The sequence below is a fragment of the Dermochelys coriacea genome, chromosome 1 (genome assembly GCF_009764565.3).
Source record: "Dermochelys coriacea isolate rDerCor1 chromosome 1, rDerCor1.pri.v4, whole genome shotgun sequence".
Lineage (NCBI taxonomy): Eukaryota > Metazoa > Chordata > Testudines > Dermochelyidae > Dermochelys > Dermochelys coriacea.
In genome coordinates, this window is record NC_050068.2 from 267,418,237 (window position 1) to 267,433,014 (window position 14,778).

General features: G+C 42.5%; 1 protein-coding gene across 14 annotated transcripts in view; it reads left to right on the forward strand.

Moving 5' to 3' along the window:
* The window catches only part of ANKS1B (ankyrin repeat and sterile alpha motif domain containing 1B), a 740,833-nt gene that overhangs the window by 604,721 nt on the left and 121,334 nt on the right, over positions 1 to 14,778 (forward strand). For 2 of the 14 annotated variants that reach the window (XM_043491673.1, XM_043491670.1), the window contains exon 1: positions 2,581 to 2,701. The exons of 7 other annotated variants lie outside the window; for them this stretch is intronic. The gene's annotated coding sequence lies outside the window, so the exon portion shown is untranslated. Of the gene's footprint in view, positions 1 to 2,477; positions 2,702 to 14,778 lie in introns of those variants that run through there. 5 more of the 14 variants (XM_038369998.1, XM_038370022.1, XM_038370030.2 and 2 more) reach the window with 5 other exon arrangements.

A 14,778-nucleotide genomic window follows, 5' to 3' on the forward strand; every position in this document is an offset into this window, starting at 1 on the left:
CTCCCCCCTTGCAGGTGTCCACGGACAGTGGTGGGGTAGTGGTGGCGTCACCCCCCATAATTGCATGCAGCTCATGGTAGAAGCGGCATGTATGGGGCTGTGACCAGAGCGCCCGTTTGCGTCCCTGGCTTTTTGGTATGCTTGCTTGAGCTCTTTGATTTTTTGTACGACATTGCTCTGTGTCCCTGGAGTAGCCTCTTTCTGTCATGGCCCTGAAGACTTTAGCATACGTATTTGCGTTCCTTTTTTTGGAACGTAGTTCTGCCATAGCAGATTCATCTCCCCAATATGCAATGAGATCCAGTACCTCCCATTTGGATCGTGCTGGAGCTCGTCTGCAAATCCGGGACTGCGTGGTCTCTTGAGATGGTGGACTCTGCATGGTCACCTATGATGGTGTACTGTGCTGATGGTCACCTGTGCTGATGGTGACCAAACAGGAAATTCAAAAGTTCCCTGGGCTTTTACTGCCTACCCGGCTAGTGCATAGGAGTACAGAGTGTTGTCCAGAGCGGTTACAAGGGAGCATTCTGGGATAGCTCCCAGAGGCCAATATCGTTGAATTGCGTCCACAGTACCTGAAACCCCGAACTGTGATCTCGATTTTAGTGCTACTCCACTTGCCGAGGTGGAGTACAGAGTAAAGAGCCCTTTAATTTGAAAAAACTGGTTTGGTCGTGTGGACAGAACCAGTTTTATTTCGAGGTAACTCGGCTAATTCCAAAATAACTGTGTAATGTAGACCAGGCCTAAGAGTCTCTATTACAACGTTGCTCCCACCAAAGTAAGTTGCTCACTGCACCGACCTAATAACTGCACTTCTGCAGTAGTGCTTAGGTTGATGTCGTTAGGGTGACGCAGTGTCCATGTACATACCGCATTACTTATATTGCATGCTCGCTGCCAGCCTCACGTGGGGCTCACATGCTCCACTTAGATTGGTGCAAATTGTCCTGCTGAGGACACGCCTCACTCACCAGCGGCAGGAGGATAGCATGGATACCAACAGCCAATTGAATTACTGTGGTGACTGTATGCTGACCTAACCTAGCCTTTTTTCAGAGTAGCAGCTGTGTTAGTCTGGTATCCACAAAAAGAAAAGGAGGACTTGTGGCACCTTAGTCTCTAAGGTGCCACAAGTCCTCCTTTTCTTCTAACCTAGCCTGATGGACTTAATTTTGTAGTGTAGACAAGGCCTTAGTCTTTCTTTTGCAGAGACTACAAATCATACAAAATTTTAGTGTGGTGACTTCAGATGTTAGAAATTGAGAATATGGGGCAAAAACCACTAAATTCACTTTTTTGTTTGTTTTTAGTAACCCCAACATCTAAAAGGTTAGGCCCTGATCCTACAATCCACACTGGTGGACCTATTGAGGCTATGTGGGTTCAATTGCAAAATAAGGGTCTACGTTCTTTAACCCACTAGTTCCTAGAGTAAACCTTGCCGTCTATTGGAACTGTACCAAAGTAATGTAATTTTCACGAGAAACCACACACATCACATCATTGCACTTAGCTCATTGTAGTAAGGTATTGTGACTTGGCAAAATTCTGCTCTTAGACCCACTGGGCAAACCTTGATTGATAATGCGCTCGTCTCACATACACAAAACTTCCCTTGGGGGAGTGAAATAACATTTGAGAGCCACCTTGGGGATCTGTGAGTGCAATTCTGCCCTGAGACATTTTTAAAAGTTAAATATTAAGGAAATTATCTTTTGTTTTATATTTCCTTTATTCGTGGATGCTGTTGGTGCTTAGGGGGACGCCTTTCCTGAAGGAAACAATCCGCTGGGGTGGTTATTTGCTCACATTAACTCATGCATTTTAGATTGGCTAAGATGTATTTAAACAGTGATGTAAAACAAAGTGGCTGAGCTGAGAGGAGAGACAGGGAAGCTGTTTGGCAGCTGGTAGGAAACAAAATGGGTTTCTCCTCCTCTCTGCAAGTTGCAGCCGCTGCAGACCGTGACTTTCCCCTGGCCCTGCACTTTCGGGGTCCTGCTGTCGTGCCCCCCACCCCCGTTCCCGCTAGAGGAAGGGGGTGATTGTCTCTGGCCCGCCTTGGGGAGGGGGCGTTTCTACCTCCAACCCCACCCGTCTCCTCTGTGATACCCCGTGCCCCCCGGCTGCCTGCAGCCTCCCCGGCTCCTGCGCAGCAGCCCCCTGGTGGCCCAGGTGCAGGCGGCGGCGGCGGCCGGCTCCCCGGGGAGGCACGTGGGCGCCTGCAGAGCGGGGGAGACACCGAGAAGAACCATAGTAACGGGGAGCGAGCGGGGGGGGGGAGGGAGGAGGCGCGTAGCAGCAGCAGCAGCAGCAGCAGCAGCAGCCAGCGCGGCGCCGGGACCCGGCCAGTGCGGGGGAGCGCGCGGCCCCCGGCCCGGCCCGGCGCGGCGCGAGAGCAAGCGGGCGCGGAGCGAGCCGCGGCCCCGGCCCAGAGCGCGCCGCGGGCGCGCGCGGGGGGAGGCGGGGCCGGCTGCGCGGGGGCGCGCGCGGCGGTGCCGGCTGGCTGCGGGAGGGGAGCGGGGGAGCGCTCCGCTGTGCTCGGCTCCGCCGCGCTCTCCCTGCCTCACTCCGCGGGGCAAGGCAAGATGCACAAAGGCGAGGGATAACAGCGGCAGCACTGAAACATCCCCGAGAGCCGCGGCCTCCCGCCCCCCCAACCTGCCGCCGCCGCCCCCAGGTGAGAGCGGGCCCGGTGAGTAGCCGGAGCGCCGGAATTGCCGTTGCACGGACCCCTGTTCCCCTCCCTCCGCCGCCCCCCGGGTTTGGTGGGGAAGGGCGATTTCTGCAAATGGGGCAGGAAGCTGGAGCCCGAGCCTGGAGGGGGCTCATCCCCCCCCCGTTGCTGTAGTTTGGGTTGATGCTAGGGGTTATTTTTATGTTGACCTGGGCTGTCTGCCTGTTTATTTGCCCGCCTCGCTCCAGCTTTGCGGGGTTGCAAAGTGCAGGCGATGCCAGGGATCGGTTCTTTCCCCCTCTCCCCCCAGCCAAATGCTCCGTCTTCAAGGATGTCGATCTTTCCTTGTTTAAAAAACAAAAACAAAAAACCGAAAAAGGTAAAGCAAAATGTTAATCGCGTGCGATGTAGTTTCAGCTGCCTGATGGAGATGGTCCTGTCGTCTGGTGAGTTTTCATCACCTCTGAGTGGTACTGGGAGGAAGAGACACTGAAAAGCTTTATCTACACTGTGCTCTCTCCGTGTATTTTTAAGCAATGATTAATCTTGTGGGGTGGGGGAGAGTGGGCATGTACTTTCAAGTGATACACCCCGGAGAGCTATAATATAGCATGGAGAGCCTGCAGTTGCTGCTTTCATGAAGGTTTTGTCAGCATTTACATTGTAAACCTCTATTTTCAGTGACTTTAAAACTTGGATGTAATTTGCTCCGGACTAAAACTTGTCAAAGAAGGTCTCAGCTTTACAGCCATACTATTTTGCCCTTTTTATTTAGACATTTGTCAAGAAAATCAGTTCAGCTGTTTAAGGGCTATGAACCTGAAAAAGAAAGAAACAGCAATGTGTACAGGTTGAAATCATGATTCATGCTTTTGTAATTCAAAAAGGCTTAGATTTTAAAAATAAAGTATAACAAGCCATTATTTTATATTCTGGAATTAAGGTTGGCAGTATTGATATTAGCATATTATTTAGAATGCTACTTCACATGTGCAGTAATGTTTTTCTTTAAGGATTTTAAGCATGTGGACTAAGACATATTTTCATGTATCTTGCAAAATTCCTTTCCACTTTTGTACATGTATGTGAAGTGGTTGGTTGCTGGCAATCCATGCTCACATACATAAAATCAAGATTTAGTCCACAGTGCTCTGGACAGCAGCAATATTAACAAAATAAACCATAATGTCCAGTTGGGGAACATTTCTGACAAAATATCTTATTGGTTCCTTTGGAGACATTCTGGTCTATTGTGTCAATGAGCTACAAACTAGTCTGAAAGTAGCCTTTGCTGTTACAGTTAGTAACTGCTCTTTTGGATCCATGTTAAAAATCCACATATTTATGTGCTACACTGTATACGAGAAATAATAAGATACAATATTCTGCTGAACAGATAAGGTCAGGAGAATAGAATTTTGTGAAACTAATGGTTTCCAATTTATAAATGAATGCAAATACAAATCCAAGGCATCTACATAAAATGAGTAGACGTTTATTTTCAAAGCAGGACGCCTTGATCCTGCAATGTGCAATTACCATGATGTTATAAAACTCCATTCCAATGGTATTACAAAGTGTTTAATGGTGCTATAAAATCAATGAAGATTTAGTTATTATAGCTGATGAATTTTGGTGTAGTAATTTGACACTTGTTCACCATGGGGGTCTTTTCCCTTTGATGTGGATCTGTAATGCTCACAGGCCTCTTGATCTTTCAGTTTCTTACAGGTGTGCTTAACTTTAGGCATGTGGGCTGTCCCAATGATTTCCTCTGGTAACCATGTGTGCAAATGAGTCCAGGATTGGGACCAGCAAAAATACCCATATGTATCAGTGGGGGAAAAGAATCATGTAATACTACTGATCTGTTAAATTTTGTTTGGTTTAAAGGAAGGAGATGTGGTGATCAGCCAATGCCAGACAAGCTTATCCATAAAAATGCAATTACAAAAACCTATTGTGCTTCTGTATATTAATTCAAGACATTTATAGTTCACCTATCACAATACATCTAAGCACTGTATGGTAAAAAACAAAGTCAGATGGTTAAGGACTCAATTTTCCTCCTCGTGATGCCATCTTAAAAAAAAAAAACCCTCCACTTTCAAATGGATTAATTTCCAAATTACTTAGAGGAATGGAGAAAAAAAGGGGTAGAAGATGCAAAAACAAGACAAGGGAACTCTAGCTGCGGTCTGCAGCCTTCCCTAAATGCAGCTAGTGAGAGAATAAAGTAAATCTCTGGGTAGTAGTTCTGTAACTGAGGATGTTCAAGAAGGACCATTGATTGCCCCCACTCAATTATGATTAAACTTAAGTTCCAAGAACAGACTACCATTAATTGTGTTTCCATGGTGGATGTTTTTATATATTTATTTGTTTTGTTTTAAATTTTATCAGCAATCTGGGTGGTACTGATTCCATTTTGTTAATCTGTCAAAAGTACACATTTTTGAAAAAATCTTCCTGTGTATTTATCTGTTAAACCATAATGATAAGCATAATGAGCTGCAGTCTCATGTATATATCAAACTTCTACAATGCTCTGAAGTTTACTAAGATATTGTCAAGCCATGTACTGAAGTCCCCATGACAGTTAGTCCTGGGAGATTTCATTTTGCATGCAGGACAGGGGTTGTGGTGGTGGTGCGGGGGGAATGAAAGGTACATTTCTAAGCTCCATACATAGTCCAAACTTCAGCCACTTTAGACAACTGAGAAACAAAACACCACTCTCTCTAAACTGTAGAGAGGTTCATATTGTTGCCCCTCTCCCATGATTTGCTCAGCCTTGATTAACAATGTTGAAAATTTAAATTATTATTAGGCTTCAAAGTTAGCATACCTTTGAGATGAATTGACTGGTTCATACCTCTATCAGAGTTATTGTTTCAGGCTGTTTGCAGACTCAGGCAGACATCACTTTATACTTGATTCACATTTTTAAAGTTTTCTTCACAATTGTAAGAACTAGTGAATGCTTTTTTCATTGTAAAAAAAATGAAAGTTAAATTCTGGAGAACAAAACCTCCAGAGAATTACACCAGCCTTCTGAACCACCACAAATCAACATAATTCATCCCTTGGTGTGGGCAGTAGCAGTGAGTTGCTGGCACAAGGCCTCTTGGTCCTCATGCCAACTCTAGAACAAATAATCTTTGGTCCCAGGTGTTCAAGATGTTCTAGAACTTGTCACTGCCAAGGAAATGGAACTGGGAAACAATTGCTGTCCTGGTTTGATGACTGCTTTTATGGAAATTTATTGATCCTATTAATTTCCAGATACCCTGGAAGATGCGTCTTTTCTCATCCATTCCAAAGTACAGGTTGTCTGATATATCTCTGCAACAGTTCAGCTCTACACAACCACCAGCATGCTCCTTTCTTCTGAGCCATCTTCAGTAGGTCACCTTGATTAGATTACCTGTAACAAATGAAAAAGTGAGAAGAACACTAGGGAGTTGCTGTGAGAGGTCCAGTGATTAATCTGTCTCTGACACAAAGAGTTCTTGCAACGCTGTGCAGCAGTCAGCATGGGGAGAAAGACAAACCTTTCTTCTTCGGCCTTTATATTTGCATAATCTGCACTAAATTGCCCAGATTTAGTGATTGAAATCTCCCTTATGAGATCCAGAATAATAAGGTGAAGGTGGAAGAGGGCAGCCATACTGTAAACCTATGTCCGAAGTGGAGAAACTTACAGCTTTGCAAATTGTATGCCTGACTTCATGTTAACTGTATCTGTGCCCATTCTGGCTGAAAGGAATGTCAGCTACTGTGAAAAAAATATTTTCAGGGCTCTGCTAAAGAAATCAGCTATGGACACCAGTGTCCTGAATAACTAACCTCCTCTTTCTAGGAAAGATAATTGAAAAAGTGATAGCAAACCAATTTCAAAAATATCTCAGATCTGACACATTCAGAATTGGGCAACAGCATGGAAATGGCTCTTATTGCCATGGTTGATGTTCCAAGGGCCCTGGAAAAAGGCCAGTCACCTTTGCTGACATTCCTCCATCTTCAACAGCCTTTGACACTATCATTCATGAGATACTACTTACATAAACTGCCTGCCATAGCAGGTGTGGATGGAATACTTTAGAGCGATCCTGCTCATTTCTTTCTAGTCCTTCCCAGATGGTGATGATGGGTGTCTACTCTTCCTTAGATGGGCCCTCATGTGTGGGGTTCCAGAGGACCCTATCCTTTTCTATTCAACACCTGTATGAATCTTTTGAGAGAATCATGAGATGATATGGGCTGCAATGTCATCAGTATATTGCTGATATGATATGCTGACCCAGACACCACCATACAAAGCTCACAGAAGCAGGGATCTAGACTGAAATCTTTGCTTTTGTCTGGACAAGACAAAGATGATGCTAACGCTCAATAGGAATAGCTTTCAGGACCTGATAAAGTCTGTAACTTCTCCATCAACAGAGAGTATCTGCTGAACCATTATCAAAGTGGTCCACAACATAGGGACACTGCTTAGAACCATCACTGCTCCTAGGCTCCCAGTCTACAAATGGCAGAGATTTTCCTGTTGTTGTTTTTCCTCATATATAGATCTTATCTAAGTTATCCATGCTTTCATGACCTCTTGGCAAGATTGCCGAAATGGACTCTAGTAGGATTCTTTGTAAAAACCAGTTGGAAATTCCTGCTAGTTCACAATGCAGCCACCCCTTTGAACTTGAATGAAAACACATCACACTTGTACTTGTGTTTCTGCACTGTCTGCTATTCAGCTGCTAGATGAAATTCAAGCTGCTTATGTAATATACATTTACCTTAACTGAGGTGACTGTAATTAATAACCATCGGATTATTCCCCAACCCACCAGCTGATGTAGATGCATCTGCAGTGTTTGAATTCAGTAGCCCATGGGTCAGATCTAATGGAGTTGCAGGCAGGGCATTCTCTCAAGCAGGCCTGTGCCTTTTGGAATTTGCTCCCCCCAGAAATACATTTAAGCACATACCTGGACACATTTAGAAATTGCTCTAAAATGCATTTCTTTGTTCAGGTGTTTCCATCTGGTTCACTTAGGAGATCTTGAGTCCCCATGTGACTGGACAGATTCTTCTCCATTCTCTTTTAAAACAGCAGGCCGCAGGGAAGCAAGTGGTTCTACTCTTATTTGAAATACTGAAGACCAGATACCATGGCACTGGCACTTTGTACTAATAACAACAAATGAAGTCAGTGGAGAATCTTGCGTGTTTGATTGCAGGATTTAGCCCACTGATTAAATTCTAAAACACTTTCCTCAAGCTGTATTTTTCTTTTGGGGAGAATAAAATAGTTTAAAAATCAGAGAAAAATAAGATGAGAAATATTACATAAAGGAAGGTGAATCATTCTTTCACTTGTCCTGCTGTAGCTAAGTATTAGCTTGGGAGCTGATCATGTAATCCCTTAATTAGGTGAGTGGTCCCACTAACTGCAATGGAAGATCAGACCCTTAATGTAGTCTGTGACACGAGCATGTATTACTTAGGACCCTGTCCTGCTTTGACTGAAGTCAGTGGGAGTTGTCTCAGAAATAAGTGGGAATAGCAGGCCTATTAGTGTATATGTGCTCCAAAAAGCATAGTCAGGGCAGTTTTTCTTCTGATTCTATGTTGCAGTGGTGAACATCATATTATACCTAATTTGTTTTAATTTCTAAGAGCTATGAATGATTGCAAACTCACAGGTAGAATAATGAGTCAAAGAAACGAGTGAGTGTGATTATCCCAGTATATGAAAATACAAAGTGAATGACAATGTTCATCAGAGTTTATTGCTATATAGTTAAACAGTACCAAAATGTGTGGATGAAGAGCAGCTATAGATTAAAATGATGTGTTTATAGTGGTTGGCCATCTGTTTGTTTGTTTTATGGGTCTCATCCTGCTATCATGGATCCACAGGATTGATGCTGTGCCCCCAACTTTCAAACAGTCTCTAGGAGGAACCCCTCACATGTGCCAGAACCCTTTACCGGTCTCTCTCATCCTTCAGGGTAAGCCATGTGGCTTCACTGCCTCCTTAGACTGCACCTCTGGGCCCTCAGCATTCATGATTCACACTGTGAGCTCCCGTTCAGTGAGTGATGATGAAGACTTGAACACTCTTCAGGGATTAATACACCTCACACAGCATTGTAAAAACAGTAAGATTTGTTTGTGAACTGGAACACAGGATAAGAAGTCTTTACAGTAGCAGAGAGAACTGAAGATTAAAGAGCATCATTCATTCTGGTTAGCCCAGAGCCCAGCCAAAATGCAGTGAGCTCTTGGTTCAAGCTCTATCTGTCTCTCCATCTGACTTCCTTGGTCATACTGAAGATGTGAGCCCTGAGTCCTTCCAGAAGTCAACTCTTATCTCCCCACCTCACACCTTCCAAGTCATTCGTTCTCTTGCTGGGGAATATTCCTCAGCCTGCCTTCTGAGAAGTGGGGAGATCCAAAACCCTTGAGTCCTTGGTTGCTAGGTCTCAATGTCTGAGCAATTGGATTTGCGTTTGTCTTCTCAAATGCTCCACTGATATGGGGATCTAGCCACAGACAGATGGGCAATGACCACACCCTTGTCTCTTAGCCTGCCCTTTTTCGCCCCCACAGTGTAACAGCACACAGGGGAAACTGAGGCACACACAATAGTACAAATAGTACTATTTTGAAAAATAGTACAAAAAATTCCCACTTTGTCACACCTGCTTTCATTCAAGTCAATATCAAAACCCCCATTAACTTCAAAAGGCTCCAGAACGTTTTTCAGAAATAATCTATGCTGATATTTTATTCTGCTTTATAAAGTCTTACATAGTTTCAAGTGTAGTTTGAATGCGTGAGTAAGCAACAATTTAGAAATAGTTAAAAATTAGAATTTAAAATAACAGAAGGTGCCTAAGCAGAAAAGTCAAGTCTATATAGAAACAGTAAAACATTTATGCCATTTAGTTGTTTAATTTTCCAGATATGACTTCATAGATCATACCAAAATGTAATAACAGTACAATATTATCAATAATGCAGTCACCTAGAAAGCTAACTTTTAAATTAAAACCTGATTCACCTGCCAAACATCTATTCTGTAATTATGATACATGTAAGTAAATAGATAACACTTTCCATTAACATTAATAAACTACTATTGAAGTCAGTGGGCTCAAAATGCATAGAAAAATATTTTAGTAAAAATTATTCTGTAAATGTTTAGTGAAAAGAGAGAGCACAATATTCATGCTATGGGGTTACAATTAAACTGTATTACAGAACTGTGTGCACATAATTATTTTCCTTAAAAATATGAAAGTGAATTGGTGCTCATGAAAGTGAGGGGAGAGTCTTGGCTCTAGCCTGAGTCAAAAAACCAGGAAGAAAGGTTTTTCACAGAACTGTGCTAGTGCATCTCACTCCTGATTGGCAGTGTCCTGTGTTATTCCATCCTCAGACCTCTCATAAGACTGATTATGTATTTATTGGCTTTCCAAAATACCCAAATAGAGACTCAGATGAAACAGCCAAACTAATTTTCACTTGCAATCTTATATGGGAACTCAAGTCTCTAAGGATGTACTTGCCCATTGCACCAATCTATTCACTAGAGGATTCCACACCACTGATTAACTTTATAAACTGAGCCTTGATGATGATTTTCATATCCATACATGATGGGAATAAATCTTTTGAGCTCATATAATTTTTGCAAAGTTTCATTTATTCCAGGAATCAGAGGATGACAGCAGTGCAGGAATAATATGAATTATATAATTTTCTACTTTTACGCAATCTACTCTAGTTGTTTTGTTATCATTTGAGTAGGCATCTTTATGGCCATGTTACGTAACAGGTGGAACTACTGTTTAGAGTCTCTGCCTGTGTAAATTTTGAGAATGACATTCAGTGATTTAGGGCTAGTACATAAGACCAATTTCAGAAATTCTGTTCAAGCCTTACCCAGAACATATCTATATTGCTCTACTCGATCCAGTCAAATGCTTTTTCTACGTTAAGCATGATCACTGCACAATACTAACAAAGTTATATAATGCTTTCTATGTTGAGGGCACTTCCGAAACATTCTCTACCACCACCAACCAACCACCATGTGATGTTCTATAAGACTGGAATTCATGGAGCACATCAGCTGCTCTATATTATCTGTAACTGTTCAGTTTTTCACAAAACTTAATTCTTAATTATGCCATTAAAATGGAGAGCTGTACAGCAAGGTTGGGGAAAGGGTCACAAACTGTCTTAAGTGCTGGTGCTTAGAGGCATTGAGCCAGATCCTCAGCTGGTGTAAATTGTCATAGCTCCATTGATTTTAATTGAGCAATAATTTGTGTACGTTGAGGATGTGGCCCATTATGCCTATGTCAAGCATACTCTGCTTGGATATTGGTGGGAGGCGGTGCTGAACAACATCTCTTGCTGTATGCTTTTTTAAAAGGTTGAATCAGCACTTCCCTCCTCAAAGCAGCAGCCTATCCAGATGTATCCTTTCTGGGGCAGCAGGCATTGCATTAGCTCACTACATTATGGCTGCCTCCAGCGTGAGTATGCTATGGCAGAAGTGGCTGCCTGAGCCCTCTGCTTCCTCCTGTGTACCTCTGCTAGGGAAGACATAATTTAGTAGGACATAATTTTATTTACTGTTGAACTGTCATGTGGAGTAAGCAATCAACTAGAACTTCAGAGAAAATGTGTTTAATCAAGATACAGGCCAAAATTTTCAAACTTTGTTGCCTAAGGTTGGGTTCCACGTTTTATATTTCAGCACCTAAATAGAAGTGGCATGATTTTTCAAAGTTGCTGAATACCTGAAGCTCCAGCTGACTTCACAGGGAGCTGGGGTTGTTTAGCATGTCTGAAATTCAGGCCAAAGTCCCACATTTAAAAAATTTTGGCTCAAGCTTGCTAACTCAGGTGATTTCCCCCTGGGCTACCCTCCTTTAAGTATATACAATCAGGCAACCTGTCTGGCTGAGGAATTTTACTGAAATCCTTTTGTGCTTCCATTTTGAAAACTAAAGGATCATGTTACAGATCATGTTTTCACAATAATAAAATAAGAATAACAACATAAAAATAGGTTTCAGAGTAGCAGCCGTGTTAGTCTGTGTCCGCAAAAAGAAAAGGAGTACTTGTGGAATCTTAGAGACTAAGAAATTTATTAGAGCATAAGCTTTCGTGAGCTACAGCTCACTTCATCGGATGCATACAGTGGAAAATATAGTGGGGAGATTTTATATACACAGAGAACATGAAACAATGGATGTTGCCATACAGACTGTAACAAGAGTGATCAGGAAAGGTGAGCTATTACCAGCAGGAGAGCGGGAGGGGGGGAGGGGGAACCTTTTGTAGGGATAATCAAGGTGGGCCATTTCCAGCAGTTGACAAGAACAGTAGAGGGGGAAATAAACAAGGGGAAATAGTTTTTGTGTAATGACACATCCACTCCCAGTCTTTATTCAAGCCTAAGTTAATTGTATCTAGTTTGGAAATTAATTCCAATTCAGCACTCTCTCGTTGAAGACTGTTTTTGAAGAAATTTTTGTTGAAGAATTGCCGCTTTTAGGTCTGTAATCGTGTGACCGGAGAGTTCTCCAACTGGTTTTTGAATGTTATAATTCTTGACATCTGATTTGTGTCCATTTATTCTTTTACGTAGAGACTGGCCAGTTTGGCCAATGTACTTGGCAGAGGGGCATTGCTGGAACATGATGGCATATAACACATTGGTAGACGCGCAGGTGAACGAGCCTCTGATAGTGTGGCTGATGTGATTAGGCTCTATGATGGTGTCCCCTGAATAGATATGTGGACACAGTTGGCAATGGGCTTTGTTGCAAGGATAGGTTCCTGGGTTAGTATTTTTGTTGTGTGGTGTGTGGCTGCTGGTGAGTATTTGCTTCAGGTTGGGGGGCTGTCTGTAAGCAAGGACTGGCCTGTCTTCCAAGATCTGTGAGAGTGATGAGTCATCCTTCAGGACAGGTTGTAGATCCTTGATGATGCGCATCTACCAATGTGATATATGCCATCATGTGCCAGCAAAGCCCCAATGTATTTTGAAATAAAGTCTGGACTAATGCATATTGTCTAAAAAGTGAGTTGTCAGTGACAGATTTTCCTCTTTGAACATTTTGAGTACATTCAAATGACATAATTAGGGTTTTTTTAGCGTAAATATGTATTTTATCCTAATTTTTTCTTTCTTCACTATCTCCTTGATTTTTGTATCCTTGATATTGATGGGAAACCCTGTATTGTGACTAATTCCTGGCTCAAAGTATCATTTGAGTCAATAGAAAATTGAAAAATTTCCCTGTTTCTAATCAAAATAGGGTCACAATTATTTTCACAATTAGAGGAAATCTAGGCCCTAGTCCTGCTGCCAACTTGTGCTGATGGTATTGGACACACAAGGTACCCAGGATCCCAATGCATTCAGCAAGGTGGTAACTGGTTTCCCAACCTACTAGTCCTTGTAGTGCTACGTTTATCCTGCCTTATTGTTTTGCAAAGGGAACAATTCCCTGATTCCTTTTCACCTGCGCAGCAGGGTGCAGCACTTGTTCCAGAAGAATGTTTGTTTCACTTTGTTATAAAAATATTTCCTTTGCAAAAAATGCTTAGAATAAAAATACTCTATAAAGAAACAAGTGCATTAGAAATGGTGAACAGATACAAAACAAAAGTTTCCATATTTTTGTGGTCATATTGACATGTATGTTACATATTTTGTGTTATGCAATACTTGCATAAAACAGTTTTGTTATTATTACAGAAATAATTGCAGTATATTTATTTCTGGAGGTACAAATATGAATTTAAAAGTTTATCGTAACTAGTCTTTTTCTTTAAAGATTTCTGCCCTTCAAAGTATATTTTGCAAAAAGAAAAGGAGTACTTGTGGCACCTTAGAGACTAACAAATTTATTTGAGCATAAGCTTTCATGAGCTACAGCTCACTTCATCGGATGCATTCGGTGGAAAATACAGTGGGGAGATGTATATACACACACAGAGAACACGAAACAATGGGTTTTATCATACACACTGTAAGTAAAGTGATCACTTAAGATGAGCCATCACCAGCAGGAGGGGTGGGGGAGGAAAACCTTTCATGGTGACAAGCAAGGTGGGCCATTTCCAGCAGTTAACAAGAATATCTGAGGAACGGTGGGGGGTGGGGTGGGGGGGAGAAATAACATGGGGAAATAGTTCTACTTTGTGTAATGACTCATCCACTCCCAGTCTCTAGTCAAGCCTAAGTTAATTGTATCCAGTTTGCAAATTAATTCCAATTCAGCAGTCTCTCGTTGGAGTCTGTTTTTGAAGTTTTTTTATTGAAGGATAGCCACTCTCAGGTCTGTAATTGAGTGACCGGAGGGATTGAAGTGTTCTCCAACTGGTTTTTGAATGTTATAATTCTTGACGTCTGATTTGTGTGCATTTATTCTTTTACATAGAGACTGTCCAGTTTGACCAATGTACATGGCAGAGGGGCATTGCTGGCACATGATGGCATATATCACATTGGTAGATGCGCAGGTGAACGAGCCTCTGATAGTGTGGCTGATGTGACTAGGCCCTATGATGGTGTCCCCTGATATGTGGACAGAGTTGGCAACGGGCTTTGTTGCAAGGATAGGTTCCTGGCTTAGTGGTTCTGTTGTGTGGTGTTTGATTGCTGGTGAGTATTTGCTTCAGGTTGGGGGGCTGTCTGTAAGCAAGGACTGGCCTGTCTCCCAAGATCTGTGAGAGTAATGGGTCGTCCTTCAGGATAGGTTGTAGATCCTTGATGATGCGTTGGAGAGGTTTTAGTTGGGGGCTGAAGATGATGGCTAGTGGCGTTCTGTTATTTTCTTTGTTGGGCCTGTCCTATAGTAGGTAATTTCTGGGTACTCTTCTGGCTCTGTCAATCTGTTTCTTCACTTCAGCAGGTGGGTATTGTAGTTGTAATAATGCATGATAGAGATCTTGTAGGTGTTTGTCTCTGTCTGAGGGGTTGGAGCAAATGTGGTTATATCGTAGAGCATGGCTGTAGACAATGGATTGTGTGGTGTGATATGGAAAAGAAGCCCTTG